The 22550-nt window shown below is 39.5% G+C and overlaps 1 protein-coding gene across 4 annotated transcripts in view; it reads right to left on the reverse strand.

The window, feature by feature from the left end:
- esn (espinas) overlaps positions 1–10008 on the reverse strand; it is a 366713-nt gene extending 356705 nt beyond the window's left edge. For all 4 annotated transcript variants that reach the window (XM_089735177.1, XM_089735176.1, XM_089735174.1 and 1 more), the window contains exon 1: positions 9759–10008. The gene's annotated coding sequence lies outside the window, so the exon portion shown is untranslated. The remainder of the gene's footprint in view (positions 1–9758) is intronic.
- Positions 10009–22550: the final 12542 nt, after the last annotated feature.

Genomic DNA, 22550 nt, shown 5'->3' on the forward strand with positions numbered 1-22550 from the left:
ACTTGAGACCTTAGAACTTATATCTCAAGGTGGGTGGCGCATTTACGTTGTAGACGTCTATGGGCTCCAGTAACCACTTAACACCAGGTGGGCTGTGAGCTCGTCCACCCATCTAAGCAATCTATATATATAAAAATGAATTGCTGTTCGTTAGTCTAGCTAAAACTCGAGAACAGCTGGACCAATTTTGTCTAATTTTGGTCTTGAATTATTTGTGGATGTCCAGAGAAGGTTTAAAAGGTAGATAAATATGAAAATGCTCGAAATTAAACAAAAATAGCAATTTTGTTTTTCCTTAGATGTGTCGTGTATTTATCGATTGAGGCACTACGAAGTCTGCCGCATGCCGGGTCAGCTAGTAAAAAAATAATAATAATAATAAATGTGAACTGTAATTGCTGTACAGAGTCATCACAGACCGCGACTGGCCAGCCTCCATCAGAACGAACAGCGATTAACCGCCAACTAAAGCAAACAATAACCCGTGAAGACAAATATTTAAAATAAAAAACATGTCGCTCTGTTTAACTTTCATTAGCGAGACGTCGCGTCGGGACGAGCATAGGGGCGGGCATTTTATTGTTAAAACATAGAGTTAAGAAAACTAAGAACCTTCCACGGCTGATGCAGATGCTCTCAACTCAACATTTAGTTTTACTGCCATCGATTGCAGACGATCATACAGTCTTCGTGGTGGTAAACAATTAACATCGCTCATCGACAGTGGCAACGTAGAGGGCGCAGCGAAAACCGCATCCAAAATAACTTTTGATAATCAAAGTATTTTTGAATAAAACTTTTTGGACATGATGATGCATAGGGTAATGCAGTGCTGGACGTTTTTTATTTATTTTTATTGCTTAGATGGGTGGACGAGCGCACAGCCCACCTTGTGTTAAGTGGTTACTGGAGCCCATAGACATCTACAACGTAAATGCGCCACCCACCTTGAGATATAAGTTCTAAGGTCTTACTTGAGAGCTTAGAACTTATATTAGTTACAACGGCTACCCCACCCTTTAAATCGAAACGCATTACTGCTTCAAGGCAGAAATAGGCGGGGTGGTGCTACCTACCCGCGCGGACTCACAAGAGATCCTACCATCAGTAAAGTTGCAGAACTTAAGTTCTAACTACTTCTAGATTAATTACTATTGTATTTATACCCGAACTTTCCCTTCATGCTTTGTGATCGCAGAAGACTGAGATGCGATTCGTCAATATTTGAATCCGAAAAGTAGTTTTAATTACGTCTAAGACTCACGAAAACCGATAAAATTGCTAAAGTATTCCAGAAAGTTGGGTGGTAATAGAAGATGAGATCATATTAGACGACTCCTCAGAATATTCTATAAGTATATATTACATATTTATACTCGTATCACATGTAGTTGCTAAATAGTTATGGAATACTCAATCGATCTTTTAAAAACTTTAATGAATATATACTTAACTAGCGACCCGCCCTCGCTTCGCTTCGGAAACATTAAAACACACATGAAACCAAAAAAATAAAATATTTTTTTTTTTTTTAAAAGTACCCTATGTTCATCAGGGACAATGTCGGCTTCTAATGGAAAAAGAATTTTTCAAATCGGTCCAGTAGTTTCGGAGCCTATTCGAAACAAACAAACAAATCTTTCCTCTTTATAATATTAGTATAGATTAGTTAAATCAATATACATATAAAGTAATATAATGAGCAGTATTTGCAAAACAGAGCGGGTTGGCATCAGCTTTTTTTTTTTATTGCTTAGATGGGTGGACGAGCTCACAGACCACCTGGTGCTAAGTGGTTACTGGAGCCCATAGACATCTACAACGTAAATGCGCCACCCACCTTGAGTTATAAGTTCTAAGGTCTCAGTATAGTTAAAACGGCTACCCCACCCTTCGAACCGAAACGCATTACTGCTTCACGGCGGAAATAGGCGGGGTGGTGGTACCTACTCGTGCGGATTCCCAAGAGGTCCTACCACCAGTGATTACGCAAATTATAATTTTACGGGTTTAATTTTTATTACACGATGTTATTCCTTCACCGTGGAAGTCAATCGTGAACATTTGTTGAGTAAGTATTTCATTAGAAAAATTGGTACCCGCCTGCGGGATTCGAACACCGGTGCATCGCTTCAACACGAATGCACCGGACGTCTTATCCTTTAGGCCACGACGACTTTTTAAAATAAAAAAGCTTACTAAATATATGTCTAAGCCTTACTAGGTCTACATAGCGATGACGTCATCGCACCTGCGGCCGCGTCTACGACCTTGCACACCTTCACAGACGTCACGGGTTCGAGCGTTGAATAAATTTAACTGTTGTTTAACTGTTTCGTTTGGTTCGTAACCAAAAAACATAGCATAAAATATTTCAATAAAAAGTATTATAATTAAAACCAGTGGTCCCCCGGTAGTCGAAATTCGACTATAATTAATTGAAATTATAAGTTTGTATACTGTTGTGATTCTATTATCAAAGACTATTATAGTTCTTTAATAACAGATTTCGCCAAGACTACACTTTAGACTAATATTAATAAAGACAAACAATATATAACCTATTCTCAATTTGACCACACATTTTGTCTATAAGCAACATCGATATAGATATTACCACTAGATAACGCATCACAAACAAAAACCAAACACAAATATCGCATCGACTAACTGATCTGGTAATATATCGATGATAAGCAATAAGAAAAGTTTGACAATAAACAAATAGTATGCATGCGTGAGTGTGTCAAATACATGGTTGTGTGGAAAGATTTTTTTATTGATTTAATGTATTTTTTATGCATAACTTAAAAAAATATTAGCATTGTGCACTCCTTCTCTATATTCTCTATAAGTGTGTGAAATTTCATACTCCTCCGTCCGCGCAATTTTCGTAAAAACGGGTTACGTAGTTTTTGCTTCACGTATTAATATATTAAAATTGCATTTAAGTTTACGATTTTCATTTTTTTATTTCCAACGTTTCCTGCGTGCTTAGTGCGAGTTTTTAACTACTTACTCGATCTCGTAAAAGTTAACTCAAATTTGTATGAAGTTGGAACAGCGCCCCTAACGGCAAACGGTAGCACTAAGCACACTGGCGATATTAATAAATTTCTTTTAAAACAGAGGATATTCGACGGTAGTTAATACAATATTCAAATGTCTTAGTCGTCCGTGATCACGAAAACTGTAGTCTTCGTAACGTTGGAAATATTATGTCAAAATGAACCTAATGAATGCGAGATTAGGCCGTAAAGTTATTTTAATTAGGCCTACGACTCGCGAAAGCGGAAGGAAATACCGAATCATCATGGATTCCTTACAAGGAAGCACTTCGAACGGCGCCTGTAGACGAAGCCAGTACAAGAGCACCAATAGACTAATTTGTAACTAAACTTGAGACCTTAGAACTTATATCTCAAGGTGGGTGGCGCATTTACGTTGTGGATGTCTATGGGCTCCAGTAACCACTTAACACCAGGTGGGCTGTGAGGTCGTCCACCAATCTAAGCAATAAAAAAAAATAGATGCTTAAAACTTTTTATCCCATCAAACATGAATAAGCCGGCAGACAGTTTAAGGAGTGGGTGTCACAGTAAACAGGAAATAAGTCATGTTTATTTAGTTTATTTATAACAGCATCAACGTCAACGAAGACAAATAAATAGATAGTTTTATTGGCGGGGATGGGCAGATGAGTTTAAGACCTGAGGTTTGAGACCACAAGAAAAAACGCAGTCGTAAAGTGGACTTTTTGGCGGGAACGCGAGGAGGGAAGTTGTGTGATTTCTTTTATTTTGTCTATTTAGCGTTTCTTCAGGTTTAAATCTGTAATAACGGTGGTTTATTAACTGATTAATATGTGTGAAAGTGCACAAATGTGGGAAAATGAAACAAAACCGCTGGACGTAACTTCTCGAGATCCTCCAAAAATTTCAAGGAAAAAATCACAGTAAATGATAACCATTTTACTGAGATTATACTTCATTCCATATCATCTCATCTCATTTCATTTAATTTCATCCCAATTGATTAATGTTTCAAATTAATCATTTTTATTTCATTTCATTTCATAAACATAAGACATGACTTATAGGTCTTAATTACCAGGTCATAAAATCCCTTAAAAGAAAAAGCAGTCGTAAAGTTGTCAAAGTCCTAAATATTGTGCATGACACAAAAATTTCGCGAAAATATTTGAAATAAACTTATATTGATTCTCCTTGGTTGTTAGGTTCAGAAAATATGTATTATATCTCATTTTATTGCCAGATCTGCTAAATGTAAGAAATCCTCTCAAATTGGGCAAATTTCATAGAATCTCTGCCTACCCTACAATCAAATAATTTCCTTCGCGTATTGACCCTCATTAGACCTCAGAGTTTTATTAAGCTTATAACGAAGGCAGTTTTATTGACCGTCAGGCGTTGAAAGATCCACTTTAAATTATATTTTTCGCATATTTAATAATAATCAATCAATATTAGAAACAATTCGTTCTTTGAAGTAACATTTTCTCAAGAATAATTTGTTTTTTATTGAATCAAAGATGCCGGAGCAACCTTTAAGAGATGCGATAATGTGATCTTTAAGTTATTCCTTTTTTTAAGTTACAGTTTTATTATTTATTGAATTAAAGATGCCGGTGCGACCTTTAGGCGATGCGATAATGTGATCTTTAAGTTACGAGTTTTTTAAGTAATCCTTCCATAGGTCTTCGGAGCTCGTAAACATAACAACGTGATTGTCGCCGCCTACCCCAGACTGAGGTCTCAATGTTGTTTTGCTGCAATACGCAAAAGCGGCTGTCCTACCCTTCAAACAGAAAGGCGTGACTTCTCTCCACGTTCAACCCACCACCTTAATTTGATCCTTCGGTTAAGTTCGAAAACGTTAATCGTTATTTTATTCGTTATTATCTTTTAACGAAAAACATAAATTCTGAAGCGTTCCGAACGTTTGGAGTCTCGCTCTCGCCGCGCTTATCTTCTAAGCCCTAGATAAAAATGTAACAGCTTAGAATGTTTTTCTCTATGGCCGAATCAATAACGTCGCTCACTTTAAAACATGAGTTAGAAATCTGAACAGCATTGTTCGACCGTCTCGTCATGTAGAAAAGAAAAAATAGGAGTGTGAATAAGGAAACCTCTGGGGTCCAGGCAAATTAGAGGAAAAGATAAAACCAGACAATGTTCACAGTCACACATCCGTTGCATCTGATCAATAGCTACATAGATGTACCTGTGTGATATTGACCTTAAAGTAGTACGACCGGAACCCTTCCCACCGTTGTCATAAAAGACAATTCATGTATTCAGCGGATAAAGAGCTTTCTCTGAGTAGTAAGGGCTATTGTGTGAGTAGGTACTTACATCCTTCCTGTTTCTGCAGCAATCAAAACAATCTAGCGCGTTCCAGTTATAAGGACAAAGTACCTATCTACTAAGCTTCAAGTGAAGTTCTGAAGTCGTCGTGGCCTAAGCGATAAGACGTCCGGTGCATTCGTGTTGAGAGATGCACCGGTGTTAGAATCTCAGGCGGGTACCAATTTTTCTAATGAAATAATGAAATACGTACTCAGCAAATGTTCACGATTGACTTCCACGGTGAAGGAATAAGATCGTGTAATAAAAATCAAACCCGCAAAATTATAATTTGCGTAATTACTGGTGGTAGGACCACTTGTGAGTCCGCGCGGTTAGGTACCACCACCCTGCCTGTTTCTGCCGTGAAGCAGTAATGCGTTTCGGTTTGAAGAGTGGGGCAGCCGTTGTAGCTATACTGAGACCCTTAGAACTTATATCTCAAGGTGGGTGGCGCATTTACGTTGTAGATGTCTATGGGCTCCAGTAACCACTTAACACCAAGTGGGCTGTGAGCTCGTCCACCCATCTAAGCAATAAAAAAATTAAAAAGTGAGCGCAATAAAAAATATATGAAAGCAATAAAAAATATTAAAAAAGGTACAAAATATCATCAATGTCTGAGTGTGTATGTTCAAACGGTCTTAGCGTCGGAAAGTGTCTTAGCTGTGTACCTATACCATTAATAATGTCCGTTGGCGACCCTGCTTACTTACTATCACCGTTGAAATTCACAATTGTCCAGTGAACTGTACTCAAGTGAGCAATTGGGATGGCTGAAGCGTGCGTGAGCATTACTAGACCGGCGACTCACCAACCTATCGCTATGGAACGTATGACGTAACGCGGCAGGCATATCATTTTTCTTTTTTCTTTTTTTATTGCTTAGATGGGTGGACGAGCTCTCAACCCACCTGGCGTTAAATGGTTACTGGAGCTCATAGACATCTACAACGTAAATGCGCCACCCACCTTGAGATATAAGTTCTAAGGTCTCAAGTATAGTTACAACGGCTGCCCCGCCCTTCAAACCAAAACGCATTACTGCTTCACGGCAGAAATAGGCAGGGTGGTGGTACATACCCGCGCAGACTCTCATGGGGTCTTACCACCAGTAAAATAGGCAGGATGGTGGTATTAGCCTATGTTCACGCACGGTCCAGCCATCCTAATTGCTCACTGTTGCTCACTACTGAATCTACAATCATGCCAGGCTATACTGTCGCGGACAAGCCATTAAGATAAATACGTTATATTTTACATTTGAAAGAATTAAATAAGGGATCGTAAGCGAAACGAATGCACAAAGTAAACTTATCTCACGATATACTGACACATTCAGCCCTTTTATCAGTCGAATGCATTTAGCTTTATCTAGAACTTTGTAATGCTTTTATATAAATTGCAGCCGACGAGCTTTTGCAAATGATATTGAGATTTTTTATTGATTTAAATGAGCTTGCGAGCAAGGCCCGCCGTGTGTTAATGATTTGCCAATGCCCACACACAATTTGGAAACTTGAAAAAGTGCTGTAGGTATATTGAGACATGAGGTCATTCTGAATTGATCAAATAATCATCCTATCTGATGCGGTGATAGGGCTTGTACCCTGCATGGACATGTCACCTGTGTAAAACAGTCTGTCATAATTTCCTTTTCCTATTTATGTATATAAATTGTATGTGTAATAATAATTCATTAAACAAATATTCTAATAAAAGAAAGTTTGAGTTTCTTTTATATAAATTTGCTTTTCCATGTTTCACATTTTGGCCTAAATATTTGTTCATTAATAGAGACTGGGACCCGTTCAGAGTCTCACGTGCCTCTTATCCCAGGGGCTCGAAAGAATCTTAAGATGCTCATTCTTGAGAAGCAGTGCTTAAGTTTACTTTGGAACGTGGCATATGAACATGACGAGCCCACGACTGTGAGTGTTATGCACACTCAGTCGAACAAGTATCAGGAATAGATGATCTGTTTATGGTTCCAATGTTAGATTCGCACAACTTTTTTTTGTAGCTTAGCTTGGTGGACGAGCTCACAGCCCACCTGGTGTTAAGTGGTTACTGGAGCCCATAGACATCTACGACCTAAATGCGCCACCCACCTCGAGATATAAGTTCTAAGGTCTCAGTACAGTTACAACGGCTACCCCACCCTTCGAACCGAAATGCATTACTGCTTCACGACAGAAATAGGCGGAGTGGTGGTACCTACCCGTGCGGACTCGCAGTAGGTCCTACCACCAGTAAACAGTAACTGTCATCCATTTTGGCGCGGAGTTTGAGTTGTGTCTATGATTTAGATTAAATACAGTGCTATCTTTAATTATATGATATCTAGTATGTATTCCGAATTTCATAATGAACAGAAATATCGAACGAAGAGTTTGTCTTAAATATTCCATTACCGAAGTTTTGTTCGTACTAACTAAAAGTATTGTAGAAAGCTTACGGTGAACTGAATTTATTAAAAACACCTGCTTATGAGTGGGACAAAGCGTTAAAAAGCGGTCGAGATGTGATGTGATGTGATGTGATGTGATGTGATGTGATGTGATGTGATGTGATGTGATGTGATGTGATGTGATGATGACGAAACGAGATGTAAGAGTGAGCACCAAAAACTCTATCGCACAAACGTCGCCGAGGACATGCTACAACGAGCCAATACCGACCCAACATTCATGAAACGCATTGTTACTGGTGACGAGACGTGGGTTGACGTTGAGCTTGACATCCAAACTAGTCAACAAGCTTCGGAGTGACGCCTTCCAACCGAACCGATACCGAAAAAAACATGCCAAATCGGCCAAAAGTCACAGTCAAATTGACTTTTGACAAAATATTTTCTTTGATTATTTACTTATTTATAACTTTATACACTAGACAGTATAAAGGCGGACTTAATGCCATAGGCATTCTCTGACAGTCTACCTTAGGGGAGTGCAGAGATAAACCTTGGTAGGTGTAGTGTTATAGTGATATTAAGTATTTAAACATATGTATTTACTGGTGGTAGGACCTCTTGTGAGTCCGCACGGGTAGGTACCACCGCCCCGCCTATTTCTGCCGTGAAGCAATAATGCGTTTCGGTTTTAAGGGTGGGGCAGCCGTTGTAACTATACTGAGATCTTAGAACTTATATCTCAAGGTGTGTGGCGCATTTACGCTGTAGATGTCTATGGGCTCCAGTAACCACTTAACACCAGGTGGGCTGTGAGCTCGTCCACACATCTAAGCAATAAAAAAAAAAAAAAAAAAAAATGTATTTATATAACATACATTATCGCGTTGTTGTGTTTTTCGAATTATTTCCGAAAGCTCAGATGGTAATTAAAGAATATTATTTAAGGGGTATGCGACGGTCAAAAGAGCAAAATGAACGAATGGGGCCAGATTTTAAGAAAATTCTTGGATTTTGCACCACGGTGCGCCTTCGCCAACTCAACTCAACAAAATACCAAATACCATCCTACTTCTACAGCCTACTTCCTCCTTTTTCCTAAGCTAAAACTACCATGACACCCCTTTTCATTCGATAAAAGACAAAAATGAGAATCCATGGAGATAAATGAAATCAATTCCTGAAAAAGCGTTTTTAAAAATATTTTGATAATTGGATTATTCGATGGCGTAAATGGATCGTTACTGAAAAAGCAAACTGAAGGCAGTAAGTACAATAAGTTTGGATGAATAATTAAAGTTTTGTGTATTATTGATCTTTTCTTGACAGAATAGTTCGTCACACAATAATTTTATGAAATATTTTCTTTGTTGTTTCATGAGAGACGTGTAACAAATATTACGAGACAAAAAATTCACAGCCTCCAATTCTCAAATATTATTGAGAAAAATCGAATCCTCCGGAAGTGCTTGAGCTCGGACTTCATAGTGGAATTGACTCGGTAACTAGCCGTTAAAACAAAAAGAAGCATACAATTAAAAGTATTCCTTTAAACATTTTGAAATTGCTCAAATCTCACAAATACTATCATTTCACTTGATCGATTGAGGATCAAAGAATTGAGCACTTACGATTTGTGTAGAAAGAATTTTAGGTAATTATGCACAGTATATGTGTTGGCCGGCTATTGTTTATATACATATGTACCCTAGAGAATCATTAGCACAACATATATCTATGGAAATATTGAGTTCTCTCCCGTCCACAACGAATACGTAAGAGTTTCCAGAAGGCCACGATCAGAGCCAATTTAACAAAAGCTACTCGGCACAATTATAGCGTAGCTATTTATTTCTTTTCATTGTACTCTCCCTTTTTACAGTGGTTTTTTATAACAGGCACACGGCCGATTGCCATTTTGGTAGCGCTCGATTATATATATTTATTACTTTGATTAATTAATACAATTTACGAATATTTACCGTTCAAACAGAAGGAACGCAGTCTGCAACCGGTCGACGTACTAAGAGATTTATCTCGTCATCCAATTGCACACACACACACACACACATATAACACAAATCGAAGCACAAGTAGACGCACACAGAAAACATAACACTTTTAATTAATATGAATTAAAATAAGTAACTAATATAGAACGTAAATAATATACAAATATTATTCGACATTTCTATTTGTCTGAATACGTTCAGTTCAGCCGGTTGTCAAAGCAGAACTGCCTCTCGCCCTGCGCCCGCGCAACTTCAACCTGTTCCGAGCTTTTTGCGCGGTAAAAAGCTCGCCAGAAAGTAAAATTACGGAGCTTCCCACGTTAGTTGTGACTCGAGCTTTCGATGTTGATGTAAAATTAATTAATATAATTTTTTAGTATTAGGATTTATTGCAAATAATAAATCACTTAATTCATTAACGAAAGGAAATTCTAAGAAAATAAAGAGGTGATTTGATAAACTTAAAATTAGCATGCAACATACAACAACAATATTGTCAAAGCACAACAATTTAATGCTAAACAGTAAATAAAACTACATAATATTATTATAATTATCATCATCCATTTCCTCGTAATTATTAAAGCAACATTAAGATTTAATATCTCGTTTATTTTGTAGATTTTACAATTTAATTGGTTATTATAGTTACTAGTTATGAATAAGTTTTTAGATGTGAATTCTGATATCGGACTGAAAACAGGTTCTGTGACTGTTTGGTAATAGACTATGGATAAATTAGGATGAGTGCACACTGCATGGTGTAATACTAATCAGTAGAAAAAATCTTCGCTGGCCACGTAACGAAATCCTTTTAAATATTTTTTCTTATAAGATGGATAGACTGAGTTCACTGCACACCCCACATCGACTGCCCATACCCGATCCTGTAGACCGAATGGTAAACAGTCGACGTCGGCCAAAACACGTCATTGCGGATCCTCCCGATCCATTAACGGTGCTTTTAGGTACCACAAGCACCAGTCCCCATCCTTGTCGAACCCGTCGCTTGCGACGAAGAGCTGGACGAGCCGAATTAACCCATAGACACAGCCCACTGAGTTTCTCGCCGGATCTTCTCAGTGTGGTCGTCGTGGCCTAACGGATAAGACGTCCGGTGCATTCGTGTTGAAGGTGGTCGTCGTGGCCTAACGGATAAGACGTCCGGTGCATTCGTGTTGAAGCGATGCACCGGTGTTCGAATCCCGCAGGCGGGTACCAATTTTTCTAATGAAATACGTACTCAACAAATGTTCACGATTGACTTCCACGATGAAGGAATAACATCGTGTAATAAAAATGAAACCCGCAAAATTATAATTTGCGTAATTACTGGTGGTAGGACCTCTTGTGAGTCCGCACGGGTAGGTACCACCGCCCCGCCTATTTCTGCCGTGAAGCAGTAATGCGTTTCGGTTTGAAGGGTGGGGCAGCCGTTGTGACTATACTGAGACCTTAGAACTATATCTCAAGGTGTGTGGCGCATTTACGTTGTAGATGTCTATGGGCTCCAGTAACCACTTAACATCAGGTGGGCTGTGAGCTCGTCCACACAGCTAAGCAATAAAAAAAAAAAAAAAAAAAAAAAACGTGGGTCGCGTTTCCGATCCGGTAGTAGATTCTGTGAAGCACTGCTCTTACTAGGGTCAGTGAGGTTACGCTGAAATAGCCTCTCAAGGCTATCAGCTTAGGTAAGAAAAACAAAACGACTGACATGACAGGTTGTGATCAGAACAGTTTTGTCTAAAAGCTACCCCCCTCCAAACCGTAATGAGTGACTGCTTCGCAGGAGAAGTATGCAGCACGGTGTTACCAACTTAACCAGGCTCTCAATACATGCTACCATCTTAAAACTTATGTTCTACAGAACTTGGTTTAATTGATATTGCTTATGAGCTTAGATCGCATGTTGTAGAGGTATTTGAATCAGGCGTCCCGCTGTGCTCTCCGCAACTAATTATTTCACATACATAATTATATCATTGCGTTCTGTGACTTACTCGTATCGATACACTAATGGATTCCAATCAACTGACCGAGAAGACTTAAATAAATGGCGATAGAGAAGAGGAAAAATAATTAGAAAAAAATACTTATAATATGTTTATATATGTAGGATTGGTAATAACGAATCGTATGAAAATAGTGCGGAACAGAGCGTTAAGATGTGAGTGAGAGAAAACGATAAGAAAAGAAAAAGAGAATGACAGAGAAAATAAAGATGGCGAAGACGGTTAAGGCGTAAAAAAGTTATTAGATAAATTTTTATTATAATAAAATAAGGTTTTGGAACAGTGGAAGTTTTATTTTATGCGCTGCGATCCCTATTCTACATACATCGTATGTTTTTTTTTAATGCTTTAATTAAGTAGGTGGACGAGCCCACAGCCCACCTGGTGTTAAGTGGTTACTGGAGCCCATAAGACAACTACGACGTAAATGCGCCACCCATCTTGAGATATGGAATGAGCTCCCCTCCATGGTGTTTCCCGAGCGCTATGACATGTCCTTCTTCAAACGAGGCTTGTGGAGAGTATTAAGCAGTAGGCAGAGGCTTGGCTCTGCCCCTGGCATTGCTGAAGTCCATGGGCGACGGTAACCACTTACCATCGGGTGAGCCGTATGCTCGTCTGCCTACATGGGCAATAAAAAAAAAAGATATAAGTTTTAAGGTCTCAAGTATACTGTAACTGTATACTGTACTGTACAAGTAACTGTTGTAGATAATAAACAGCCCGACAAATAGCAAACAAACATGTACACCACACGAATATTTGCTTGATATGGGAATCGAACCCACGACCCTCAGCGCAAGCCAGAGATGCAAAGTACTGCACCACCAAGTCAGTCCAGAGAAATAAATGAAAATCTTTGAATTCATTTCGAAACATAGTAATTATATTACAATGAATATAATAATGAATCAAAAACAATTACAAGGACCCGGTAGGGAACATTGCGAGCTGTCACGGGTGAGGACTGGCATCCCGCTTATTTCCGTCCACAAGTATGCATTCGTATAATATAAAATGACAGTCATTATTACGTGACAGGTCTTAATAACAATCAGGTAGCTGCTTAACAACAGATGAACTCACATTTGCAACAATTTAAGAAAATAATCACGTTATAAAAAACAAATACCTTTATTTATGAACTAGCGACCCGCCCTCGCTTCGCTTCGGAAACATTAAATTTTATTAGTAATAGCTGAGTCCCGCGATGTTACCCGCGGTTATTGTCGTACCGCGGGCGACGCCGCGGGGTGAAGCTACTCTAAAAAAAGTAGCCTAAGTTACTCCTTATATCATCCGCTACCTATCAGTGAAAGTCCCGACAAAATCGGTCCAGCCGTTCCAGAGATTAGCCGGAACAAACAGACAGATAGACAGACTGACAGGCAGACAAAAATTTAAAAAAATGCTATTTTGGTGTACGTACTGTATATATATTCATATGCATGTAGTAAAAAGCGGTTATTTCAATATTACAAACAGACACTCCAATTTTATATATATGTATAGATAACGGAAAGATGAACTTTATTTTTATTTTATTACACGATGTTCCTTCACCGTTGAATTCAACCGTGAACATTTGTTAAGTACGTATTTCATTAGAAAATCCGATATATGCCGGTGGGATTCGAACACCGATGCATCGCTACATACGAATATATCATACGTCTTATTCTTTAGGCCACGACGACTTCATATTTACTCAACTCACAGCTCACATCAATATCTACCTAGTCAGGTCATAAATTTTGTCACATGTTTAATGTAAAATAATTGAAACAAGTTTATTCATTATGTAACCATTCATATACCAAAATGAACTTAACAAAACATAGATTCTTATGACACTAAAGTTTATTCAAAATGACCTCCGTGATTTTGAATACAGGCCTTCAATCTGCGCGGCCAGTCGTCTATCGCAGCACGAACGAGGTCCATGTTAATATCGGGGGCTGCCTTAATCAAGGATGTCTTGAGTGACTTCAAATTGGGATGAGGCTTTGAGCACGCCTTTTCCTCCAAGTGTTGCCATATCTTCTAATTTAACGGATTCAAATCTGGACTGGACGAGGGCCAGTCTTCGTGCCGGATGAAGTCGATTTCACGCGCCGCCAGCCAGTCTTGTGTGCTCTTCGCTCTATGAGCTGGCGCCGAATCTTGTTGGAATACCCAGTGCCTGTTATTGAACATGGTATGAGAAACAGGTTCCACAAGGTTCGTCAGGACTGTATTTTGATACACAACTGCATTCGTTTTTACACCTTTCTCACAAAAATGTACCTCTGTTAAGCCCCAATAAGAAACTCCCAACCATACCATGAGCGAGGATGGAAAATGACCTCGTTGGACACGCGGAATACGGTTGCTCGCTTCTTCACTACTGTGTGCGTACACCTTATCATTTTGTTTGTTGTAGCTCTCTTCTACGGTAAAAATTTGTTCATCCGAAAAAATAATTTCCCGATATTTTTTTCCCGCGTACCGCTTCAACAAAGCGCGGCATCTCTTCAGTCTCAGGTCCATTAGACGAGCATTCAAACGATGTCCTGTTTTTCTACGATATGCCCGAAGCCCTAAGTCTTCATTTAACACCCTTTTCACCGTGGTTCTGCTTAACCCCGTCTGAAGGGCCAACAGTTTCTGCTTACATTTGGGATTTCTTTGAATTCGCGCCTTCACAGCTTTTATCACTGCTGGAGTCCTAACAGACCGAGGGCGACCACTTCTTGACCTGTCATCTACACTAGAGTCTTCATTGTATCGTTTGATGGTACGATAAACGAATCTTTTGGTTATATTCAAATTTTTCAGTATGTTAAAAATTTGAATTGGCGCGTAACCGCAACGATGCAACGCAATAACTGCAACACGGTCTTCTTTATGCATCCACTCCATATTTAAAAAATGAGTAAAATTCTAAAAGTATACATTTTTATTTTCATGAACAATTCGAAATTCGAATTCAATAAACTTTTTTGTGGCCAGCATTCTAAAAGAAAAGTTTTTACTGTGTGACAATACTTATGACCTGACTAGTTATATATTAATACGTGAAGCAAAAACTTTGTATCCCTTTTTACGAAAATTGTGCGGACGGAGGAGTATGAAATTTTCCACACTTATAGAGAATATAAAGAAGAAATGCACAATGTTAATATTTTTTTTATAATAATGCATAAAAGATACATTAAATCAATAAAGAAAACATTACACACACTACATACCATGTATTTGACGCACACACGCATGCATACTATTTATTGTCAAACTTTGGTTCTTGACGTCTGTTAGTTGTCAAATTGAGAATAGATTAAATATTGTTTGTCTTTGTTAATATTTTTTATAGTGTAGTCTTGGCGAAATTTGTGATTATAGAAGTATAAAATACAATCATAATAGTGTACAAACTTACAATTCCAATTAGTTATAGTCGAATTTCGACTACTGCGGGACCTCTAGTTCAAAGTAATTTAATCACGTTATAAAAAAACAAATACCTTTATATACATATAACAGAAAACGTATTGATGTTTTTTAACCGACTTCAAGGGGAGGTTCGCAATTTGGTCCGTACGTTTTTTTGTTTTTTTTTCCGGTTGTAATTCAATACTTTTTGTACGGACTAAGTGCGGCGTGTCACGGACGGTTAGCGAACGGCTTGGTCGCGGAGACGGCTCAGGTTACGAACCGGTCGCGTATTTAAAAAATATCCGATTTTATTTTAATAGTCGCAAATATGTAATGAAATAATGATTACAGAATGTTAGCAATTTTTCTAATGAAATACGTACTTAACAAATGTTCACGATCGACTTCAAAGGTAAAGGAATAACATCGTGTAATAAAAACCAAACCCGCAAAATTATAATTTGCGTAATTACTGGTGGTAGGACCTCTTGTGAGTCCGCACGGGTAGGTACCACCGCCCCGCCTATTTTTGCCGTGAAGCAGTAATGCGTTTCGGTTTGAAGGATGGGGCAGCCATTTTAACTATACTTGAGACCTTAGAACTTATATCTCAAGGTGTGTGGCGCATTTACGTTGTACATGTCTATGGGCTCCGGTAACCACTTAACACAAGATGGGCTGTGAGCTCGTCTACCCATCTAAGCAATAAAATAAAAATAAAAAAAAGGATTAATAAAAAAGGTATATCTTCGGACAACTTCGCGCACACAATGAGTCTACGATTTGTTACCAAAAAAATCTTAGTTAGTTTGGTCATATTGCTTGACGGCAATCAGACAACCTTGAAAACTTGATTGTGGTCGGAAAAGTGGAAGGCATAGACCTCCCGGCCGGTCACCAATCCTTTAGTCAGATCAGGTAACCGCGCTCACTGGACTCTCTGTTACAATCCGCTCTGAGGGAAGCCGGAAATCAAAACAAAATGGTGGAAAGATGATGGTGCAAAGAGCCACGAAGGCCTTTCAAGGACACGACTTCAGCATTGAAGTATGTTACTGAGAAGGAAAAGTAATAGCCATTTGTTAATTTGAGGTAAATTAATAGCGCATGCTATTTCCTCAATTACGTTACACTGCGTGCTATAAAAAAAACAAAACTCCACCGTCTGGGCGGCCTGACGGGTTGCCGTACCGAGACGGCCGACGTTTTAGAGCCTTCGATCCGCCTCGAAGGCTCCGTCAGCTGGGCATCCTTGGGGTGAGCCTCGCCGTCTGGTTGTAGTGTTGACCGCGGTAACCCCCCTACCTCATCCGGGCTCTGGCCTCGGCGGGGATCGGACGTCAGGTGTAAGAGTGCAGGGGAGTCGTTTAGTGGGTGGGCCCTAAAATCCTTGGGCTTCGAGACTTGTTTGGGTACTGATGTTCGTCAACTAAAAATGTTTTAGAAATATTTAATTAATAATTTGTGTGTCTTCATTAGAATTTAAAGCTTATGTTTTCGACGGGCGTTTCCTTAGATGAGTCCACAAGCGTTTGTGGTTTTTTTTTGTCTATGTTATTTATGACCGCTAACGAATAAGAAAAAACCAATAAAAAATTGATTACATGGCTGTTCGATTTTTAATTCTTATCTGACGCATTCATATATGACGTGAAAATCTGAATTACTATTAATTTCTATAAACATGAATTAATCTATTTTCAATTAACAACCTAGCAACAATTTAAAATAGGGGTGTGTTTTTTTGTCATAAGCATTGTATGAACAAATGGACAACTACTCAACGACAGACTCACAACTACCTTGTGAGCGACGTAAAACGCGACTAAAGCACTCACCAGAGAATGGGCAGCGTTCTCTGACTACTATACTGTGATCGTCCAACAGTATTTACTGAGGGTGAGGTGTAGACCAACACGTGAGGCACCACCACTAGCACATTTCTGTGGGTCGGTTATACAAAACAACTGTTGCTTCGACCCCATGTCTGACTGGCATATTGAACTCTGTCAATGCCGGTCCCAAGCCCGGATGAGAAAAGAGGAGGATTGAATTGGAGTTCGACATTTCCACCGTACAACAGTCAAGCCCGAATGTCTGGCGACGGTTAATTAGCCGGACCCAAATAAGGCTTCAGCGGCCTCGAAGAACTAAATCTCTTCCAAAAGCACGGCCGTGGAAGGACGCGGGACCCCAACATGTGCATTTTCCCAAGAAACCCCGCATGAGGCCACGACCCTCAGCATTGAGGATTATTGACGCAAGGAGGAGGATTGAAATGAAATAACATACGGTAATTGCTAATTTAATGTTGTTAGTTCAATGAATAGTGCTCACGGTAATGTGTTAATGTATCAAAATATATTTAAGTAAAGTTTGAATGTAATTAAGAACGGCTTTTTCGGTGTCGTTAAATGAATGTGCTATTTTCAACGGTTTAACACGTTGCGTATGTACAAACATATATTTAATAGCGTTGGTAAGTAGACCATCTGTGGGCGAGCTAGGCTTTAACAGACACTGTCATTGAGTAGGTCCGAAGTTCGGCCATGTCAAATGATCAAATGATAAAAGTCTGTAGGACAACTAAACGACGACCTACTACTTTTTTTCCTACCTACGCTGATAGCCTTGAGAGGCTATTTCAGCTTCGCTCTGACGTGTGTTGGTGAGCTTACGGGGCTCAAACCGGAGTGTTGCTAACACTGAACCTAGCAGTGTTTCGCAGAATCTACCACCGGATCGGAAACGCGACCCACTGAGAAGATCCGGCGAGATACTCAGTGGGCTGTGTCTATGGGTTAATTCGCTCGTCGAGCCCTTCGTCGCAAGCGACGGGTTCGGCGAGGACGGTGACCGGCCTACTACTGCTACTTCATCATTGACACAAAACATCCCAACGGTAGAAGTTTCAGACTGCTAGGATACCATTTTCCATGCTCCTATTGTATTAAAACTGCTTATGTATAATATAGTTATTCTTACTACTAAATAATGCTCACGCATACTACTCCACAACCCTCTAGTTCTTATCTTAAATACTAGTATTACAGAAGCAAACTCAATACCGAAGCGTCTCTGTCAGCTTTCATTACTTAAACCATCGATCTTCGTGGTAATAGATCGATGACTTAAACTTTGACTTATTGGCGTGTCTATATTTCGGTAACTACTTAACACTAGATAGTAGATAAATTACTCCCAAACTGTTGTTATTAATTAATGAATTCGTTCTGAAACAGAATACGTAAAACGTCACTACAATTTGTGTAATGCTAACACTGAATCAAAGTTTACACAGAAAAAAAAACAGTAAACTAAAAAATCTAATAAGAAAAATTTCGTGATGAAGACATAGCAATAAAATTCAAATCAAACAGATAATAAATAGCTCTGCCCACACTGGTCGAGACTAGCCATATTTACAGTATAAACATTCTTCTCACGGATAATTGACAAATGTTATGTAGTTTATTACCGTAAATTATTGTGATTGACAAAATGATTTGAGATTAGATTATACTCACTCGATGGGCCGTTCTGTGAGCCCGAGCACACCGTGTGACATCCCTGTCTTGAAAATATATGACATTAACCAACTATGCGTTCCAGTACAGCAAAAGAATCATTTTTGCAAGATTTACCAGAGCCCATGAGTAACCCAGCGGTCAACGTGGTAGCCAGAGATGAGCCCGAATAGGGGCTTATCGTAGCTCTACCACTACTTATCTGTGCAGTGAGGAATTGATGACTACCGTATCGAAAGATGGGGCTGTTACTATTAAGGTTTCGACCTCATGCATCAAGATGCAAAGATGCGTTATTATTTTGCTCCAATAATAATAGAACAAGACGAGGTTAACCGTAAAATGTTTTAAGCATGTCTATAATTTTTTACGTCAGAAGCTGAACTTTCGAATACTATTAAAACCGAAACATTATTCTCACACGGATCATTTTCAACACGTACCATACTCCGGAACTATCACTCCTTGACATTTCCGCAGCTCTATGACTTGACGACACAGGCAGCTATGATCCCAGCAGGGTAAGCCAATAGTATTAATGCACTAAGCATTAAGCCGCACCTTTGGTAGGCCCCGGCTTGACTCTGCCCCTGGCACTGCTGAAGTCCATGGGCGACGGTAACCACTCACCATCAGGTAGGCCGTATGCTCGTCTGCCTACAAGGGCAATAAAAAAAGCCTCCTTAGTCGGTCTCTTCATTGCTGAAGGTCGTATCTAGCTTGAAACGTTGATCTCTCTATGCACTATGGTTCTCCACGTCTTCATATCATCAGCGGTCGTAGTAGTCTTAGTTATTGACAGGCCGGTGAGCGACTTTACCCGATCTGACCAGCGGGTAGGTGAGCGTCCGCGTGGTCTTCTCTCGTCAACCTAACTACCATCAGTTTCTCTACGCTATCAGGGTTTATTACGAGCGCTTAAGGCACAGAGGTATCCATAGACCAGAACTAACTGAAGACACTGATGTTGCGACACTAGAATTCGTATTCGATTTAAAAGTCAAGGTGAATAGTGAGTAACATGTAACGTGCATTATTTGTTACATGTGTCGGATTATTTGATGACCTCAATGCGTGACCTCGCAGGTTCAATCGTTCGTTACGACAATTTACGAAGTGCTTTCACGATTTCATCTTCTATTAAATTGAATACAGCTGAATTTGTAAGAGCCAGAGCTTAGAAAAACACATTACACTTTATATTTATTTTACACTAGCGACCCGCCCTCGCTTCGCTTCGGACACAGCAAAACACAAATGAAACCAAAAAAAAAAAAAAAAAAATTAAAAAAGTAGCCTATATTCATCAGGGACAATGTCGGCTTCTAATGGAAAAAGAATTTTTCAAATCGGTCCAGTAGTTTCGGAGCCTATTCGAAACAAACAAACAAACAAATATTTCCTCTTTATAATATTAGTATAGATATAGATATAAACATTACAACTCGGTAAACAAACCTTGCAAATAGATTTACTTTAGTTCTATAAGTAAATGTAATCAGGATGATAATACATTGGTACGGGATTATCTGTTAATTCTGGTGATTAGCTTAAGTGAGAATCGGTGCTCACCGGTAAATGCTCACGGCTTACCTTGTGTTAACTATGGTTACCGAAATTCATACAAATTTGTGGTCCATGTTTTTTCTTTTTTTATTGCTTAGATGGGTGGACGAGCTCACGGCCCACCTGGTATTAAGTGGTTACTGGAGCCCATAGACAACGTAAATGCGCCACCCACCTTGAGATACAAGTTCTAAGGTCTCAGTATAGTTACAACGGCTGCCCCACCCTTCAAACCGAAACGTAATACTGCTTCACGGCAGAAATAGGCAGGGCGGTGGTACCTACCCGTGCGGACTCACAAGAGGTCCTACCACCAGTAAATATGCGTCTATCGGTATTGATATTTAACATGGAAGCTGTACATAAACGTATCAAGCACGTATCTGCGGGATTTGAGCACCAGCGTTGTAGCTGCATGGCTCGTTACCAGACCGGACACGTTACCTTATCCTTAGCCGGGTGCACAGCCACGCCGCTGTCGACTGTACTCATCTAAATATGTATGTTGTTCTATAGTGAACTAATAAAAAACAAAAGCAGCAAACCGTTGTAATTGTTTTTAATTTTGGAAACTCCCCAAGAGTCTGAAGTTCAAGTCATTGCCTTACGTCATGCGTAGAGCTCCCATGCGTTATGATTTCGTTGGACAAATCGAGATTTTTTCTAATGTAGTGCATTATAAGGTATTTATTTGTGCGTAGATTTTGGGATGTTTTTTTTTTCGTCTATACTAACTGGAGAGTGTGCTTAGTCACAGTACCACAAATATTTTTTGCTACGTACCGTCCGGCTCTGGGATGACTTTCACTAAGCGGTTTTTCCTGAGAAAAGACATATCCGTCTTCAAACAAGCTTTAAAATGAGTTAGTGTTAGGCGGTAGCTAAGTTGTGCCTCTGGCATCGTTGATGTCCATCCAAACCACCGAGTTTCTCGGCGGATCTGCTCAGTGGGTCGCGATCCCAATCCGGTAATAGATTCAGCGAAGAGCAATTCTTGCTGGGGCAAGTAATATCTCAGGTGTAGAGCCTGTCAGCTCACCTATGCGTCCACATGTAGCTTGAATAGCCCCTTAGCCTACCAGTTAATAGGTAGGGAAATAAAATGTCCGTGAACTGACCAGGCCAGGTGGTGGTGGATGACGAGAGCCGAAGACCGGACTCAGTGGTGTGGATTGGGAGAGGCATATGTCTAGTAGTGGACGACTGCAGGCTGATGACTATGATGATAATGATGATGATCATTGATCAGCATCATCCGTATGCTCATCTTTCTGTTAAGGCCAAAAATAAATGAAAGAGATATATGTGATCACCGGAGCGTAAAGACATCACAAAATGAGTGAGCCACCCACCTTAAAATAGCGATCCTAATGGCTTAGCAAAATCAATATTGTCCATTTTTAATTTTGATTATTTTGAACATGGCTAACCTACTTGACTCACACAATCATTCCGACTACAAAAAATATGATGAATAATATTTTAATATATTCTTTACCATTGGTCGACTCCAACAAAAAGGCGGCAGCAGGGCAGGGTCTATTATATTAAACGCCTTCATAGGTAGCCATATAGTGTTGTTGCTATACTGTGAAGGCAAGCCTCGCTCCGTGCTGACTTCCATTGCTTCAGAACCACCTACTTGTAACACTGCTCACGCGTCACCTCATCATCACGGTGGCGTAACAAAAATCTTTCCTTAAGTGTCAACAACAACTGTACTAATCTTCAAATCAATTAGAGAAACAATGCATATAAGAATAAGTCAAGAAATAAACGAACAAAATACAAACATCCATTTTGAAAAAAAAATAAAAAAATCTACCTTTTTTATTGCTCTTGTAGGTAGACGAGCATACGGCCATACACCTGATGGTGAGTGGTTACCGTCGCCCATGGACGTCAGCAATGCCAACCCACCTATCCTGATGAAACTGGAAAGGCCTACGGGCCACCAGTAATCTGTCCTTTCTAAACAAAAAAAAGCTTTGTGCGATCAACAGCTGTCATGTACTTGGGGTAGGGCGCATTGAGGGTTCGCATGGATCGGTTCCACCTTCCTAATTTTGTCGTAAAACCTTCTAGGGTTACGATTTAAGAAACGGGACAACCGACATGCTATGCTAATCTTCTTATGGTCTTCGACCTGGTCTCATGATGGGTGGCGACATCGCTGTGAAATTTATGGGTTACGTCAACCGCTTAGCACGCAGGTGTGTCGTAAAAGGTGCTCACGCTGTGAT

The sequence above is a fragment of the Bombyx mandarina genome, chromosome 19 (genome assembly GCF_030267445.1).
Source record: "Bombyx mandarina strain Sakado chromosome 19, ASM3026744v2".
In the NCBI taxonomy this organism is placed as follows: domain Eukaryota; kingdom Metazoa; phylum Arthropoda; class Insecta; order Lepidoptera; family Bombycidae; genus Bombyx; species Bombyx mandarina.